Below are 4,614 nucleotides of genomic sequence, written 5' to 3' on the forward strand. Positions count from 1 at the left end.
TGTAAGTAACTGTATCAAACGTGTTTTTGTAAGTAACTTTATCAAACGTGTGTCAATATGTAACATTATCAAACGTTTGTCTGTATACAACATTATCAAACGTGTGTCTGTATGTAACATTATGAAAACATGTGTCTGTAAGTAACGTTATCAAACGTGTGTCTGTAAGTAACGTTTTAAAACGTGTGTCTGTATGTAACATTATCAAACGTTTGTCTGTATGTAACGTTATCAAACGTGTGTCAGTATGTAACGTTATCAAATGTTTGTTAGTAAGTAACGTTATCAAACGTGTGTCTGTATGTAACGCTATCAAATATTTGTCAGTAAGTAACGTTAACAAACGTGTGTCTGTATGTAACATTATCAAACGTGTGTCAGTAAGTAACATTATCAAACGTGTGTCTATATGTAACGTTATCAAACGTGTGTCAGTAAGTAACATTATCAAACTGGTGTCAGTATGTAACGTTATCAAATGTTTGTCAGTAAGTAACGTTATCGAACGTGTGTCTGTATGTAACGTTACCAATCGTGTGTCTGTATGTAACATTATTAAACGTGTGTCTGTATGTAACGCGATCAAACGTGTGTCTGTAAGTAACATTATCAAACGTGCGTCAGTATGTAATATTATCAAACGTGTGTCTGTATGGAGCGTTACCAAACGTGTGTCTGTATGTAAAGTTACCAATCGTGTGTCTGTATGTAACATTATTAAACGTGTGTCTGTATGTAACATGATCAAACGTGTGTCAGTAAGTAATGTTATCAAACGTGTGTCAGTAAGGAACGTTATCAAACGTGTGTCAGTAAGTAATGTTATCAAACGTGTGTCAGTAAGTAACATTATCAAACTGGTGTCAGTATGTAACGTTATCAAATGTGTGTCTGTATGTAAGTAAGTAACATTATCAAACGTGTGTCAGTATATAACATTATCAAACGTGTGTCTGTATGGAGCGTTACCAAACGTGTGTCTGTATGTAAAGTTACCAATCGTGTGTCTGTATGTAACATTATTAAACGTGTGTCTGTATGTAACGCTCTCAACCGTGTGTCTGTAAGTAACGTTATCAAACATGTGTATTTATGTAATATTATCAAACGTGTGTCTGTATGTACCGCTATCAAACGTGTGTCTGTAAGGAACGTTATCAAACGTGAGTCTGTACAGAACGTTATCAAACGTGTGTCTGTAAGTAACGTTATCAAACATGTGTATTTATGTAATATTATCAAACGTGTGTCTGTATGAAACATTATCAAACGTGAGTCAGTAAGTAACATTATCAAACTGGTGTCAGTATGTAATGTTATCAAATGTTTGTCAGTAAGTCACGTTATCAAACATGTGTATTTATGTAATATTATCAAACGTGTGTCTGTATGTGACATTATCAAACGTTATTTTGTATATAACATAATAAAACGTGTGTCAGTATGTAACGTTATCAAATGTGTGTCTGTATGTAACGTTATCAAACGTTTATCTGTAAGTAACATTATGAAACGTGTGTCAGTATGTAACGTTATTAAATGTATATAACATTATCAAACGTTTGTCTGTATGTAACATTATCAAATGTGTGTCTGTATGTAACGTTATCGAACGTGTGTCAATAAGTAACATTATCAAACGTGTGTCTATATGTAACGTTATCAAACGTGTGTCTGTATGGAACGTTACCAAACGTGTTTCTGTATGTAACGCTATCAAACATGTGTCTGTATGTAACGTTATGCATGTACATATCTATGTAACATAATCAAGCGTGTGTCTGTATGTAACATTATTAAACGTGTGTCTGTATGTAACGCTATCAAGCGTGTGTCTGTATGGAACGTTACCAAACGAGTGTCTGTATGTAACGCTATCAAATATTTGTCAGTAAGTAACGTTAACAAACGTGTGTCTGTGTGTAACATTATCAAACGTGTGTCGGTATGTAACGCTATCAAACGTCTGTCTGTATGTAACATTATCAAATGTTTGTCAGTAAGTCACGTTATCAAACGTGTATCAGTATGTAACGTTATCAAACTTGTGTCTGTATGTAACATTATCAAACGTGTCAGTATGTAACGTTATCAAATTTTTGTCAGTAAGTAACGTCATCAAACGTGTGTGTTTATGTAACATTATCAAACGTGTGACTGTATGTAACGCTATCAAACGTGAGTCTGTACAGAACGTTATCAAACGTGTGTATGTATGTAACGCTATCAAACGTGAGTCTGTACAGAACGATATCAAACGTGTGTCTGTATGTATCGTTATCAAACGTGTGTCAGTATTTAACGTTATCAAGCGTGTGTCAGTATGTAACGTTATCAAACGGGTGTCAGTATGTAACATTATCAAACGAGTGTCTGTATGTAACATTATCAAATGTTTGTCAGTAAGTAGCCTTATCAAACGTGTGTATTTATGTAACATTATCAAACGTGTGTGAGTATATAACATTATCAAACGTGTGTCTGTAAGTAACGTTATCAAACATGTGTCAGTATGTAACGTTATCAAACGGGTGTCAGTAAGTAACATTATCAAACGTGTGTCAGTATGTAACATTATCAAATGTGTGTCTGTATGTAACATTATCAAACGTGGGTCTGTATGTAACATTATCAAACGTTATTTTGTATATAACATAATCAAACGTGTGTCAGTAAGCAACGTTTCAAACGTGTGTTAGTAAGTAACGTTATCAAACGTGGTCAGTAAGTAACATTATCAAACGCGTGTCTATATGTAACGTTATCAAACGTGTGTCACTATGTAACGTTATCAAATGTTTGTTAGTAAGTAACGTTATCAAACGTGGTCAGTAAGTAACATTATCAAACGCGTGTCTATATGTAACGTTATCAAACGTGTGTCAGTAAGTAATGTTATCAAACGTGTGTCAGTAAGTAACATTATCAAACTGGTGTCAGTATGTAACGTTATCAAATGTGTGTCTGTATGTAAGTAAGTAACATTATCAAACGTGAGTCTATATGTAACGTTATCAAACGTGTGTCAGTCTGTAACGTTATCAAACGTGTGTCTGTATGGAGCGTTACCAAACGTGTGTCTGTATGTAAAGTTACCAATCGTGTGTCTGTATGTAACATTATCAATCGTGTGTCTGTATGTAACATTATTAAACGTGTGTCTGTATGTAACGCTACCAAACGTGTGTCTGTATGTAAAGTTACCAATCGTGTGTCTGTATGTAACATTATCAATCGTGTGTCTGTATGTAACATTATCAATCGTGTGTCTGTATGTAACATTATTAAACGTGTGTCTGTATGTAACATTATTAAACGTGTGTCTGTATGTAACGCTATCAAACGTGTGTCTGTAAGTAACGTTATCAAACGTGAGTCTGTACAGAACGTTATCAAACGTGTGTCTGTATGTAACGCTATCAAACGTGTGTCTGTATGTAACGCTATCAAACGTGTGTCTGTATGGAACGTTACCAAACGTGTGTCTGTATGTAACGCTATCAAACGTGTGTCTGTATGTAACGCTATCAAACGTGTGTCTGTATGTAACGTTACCAATCGTGTGTCTGTATGTAACATTATCAAACGTGTGTCTTTATGTAACGTTATCAAACATGTGTCTGTATGTAACGTTATGCATGTACATATCTAACGTTTTACAAACATTTGAATTTTAATATTCGACATCATCCCTGACCCCTAATGTAACGTAAGATCAGTTTTTACTCACAAATGTCTTTCTTTGGCGACCAAAAAGCACAATAAACCTGATATTCTTAAACAAAGAAATTGTCCCAATGCCTATTACTCCAGACATGACTGCGCGCCTGAATGGTGCTTCCTCTATAGGAAAACTGGACGATTCGGCGTGATATCATGACTGTAATCGTAACGACACCTATCCAGAACGGTACACATTCTTCTCATTCCGAATGACAAATACTTGGACGTCGTAGGGAAAATGAAAGGTATGACTTGTATATAGGAACCACAAAAGTTCTATATATAAACTTTCCTTTGATTGTAGCTTTATTTGCATACACTAATTATTTCCCGAACCATTTGAACTAATGACCTCGTGACATCAGTTGACAGTGAAACGCCAATCAAAAGTTGAATTAGAATAGAAGAATACGTGCATCAGTAGCGCCAATTAAAACTGATATTCAATTATCGTGATTTACTTTTAAATAGATGTACATTTCATCAACACATCGGACTTAGTGATAAGCGAAAAATTCACATTTAATTATATGCAAACAAACGGTGGCTATGTGATCCCATTCTATACTTCACAGTGCTTAGCTTCATATGTGTTATGTACGTCAATTAATAATTAAATGAATTTCTACCCCGTCATGAGAACGCATATTTAATTTCTGTTTACGTATGTAAAGTAAAGCTTTTAACAGGCTAAGCGTTTAGATTCTCTTTAAGCATAGCGCCCTGATTAACGGCGAAATGTAAGCAATGTCGATTTCACATCAAACTTATGCGTGTGTGGGGGGATACGTAAAAACAGATACCGACGCATTATCTACCCCACACCTCGAGCAATAACTCAAGGTTATCGGCAAACAGGCAGATAAGTAAATTTATATTGGACAAGATATT

This window comes from Mizuhopecten yessoensis, unplaced genomic scaffold, assembly GCF_002113885.1.
Source record: "Mizuhopecten yessoensis strain PY_sf001 unplaced genomic scaffold, ASM211388v2 scaffold7551, whole genome shotgun sequence".
In the NCBI taxonomy this organism is placed as follows: Eukaryota; Metazoa; Mollusca; class Bivalvia; order Pectinida; family Pectinidae; genus Mizuhopecten; species Mizuhopecten yessoensis.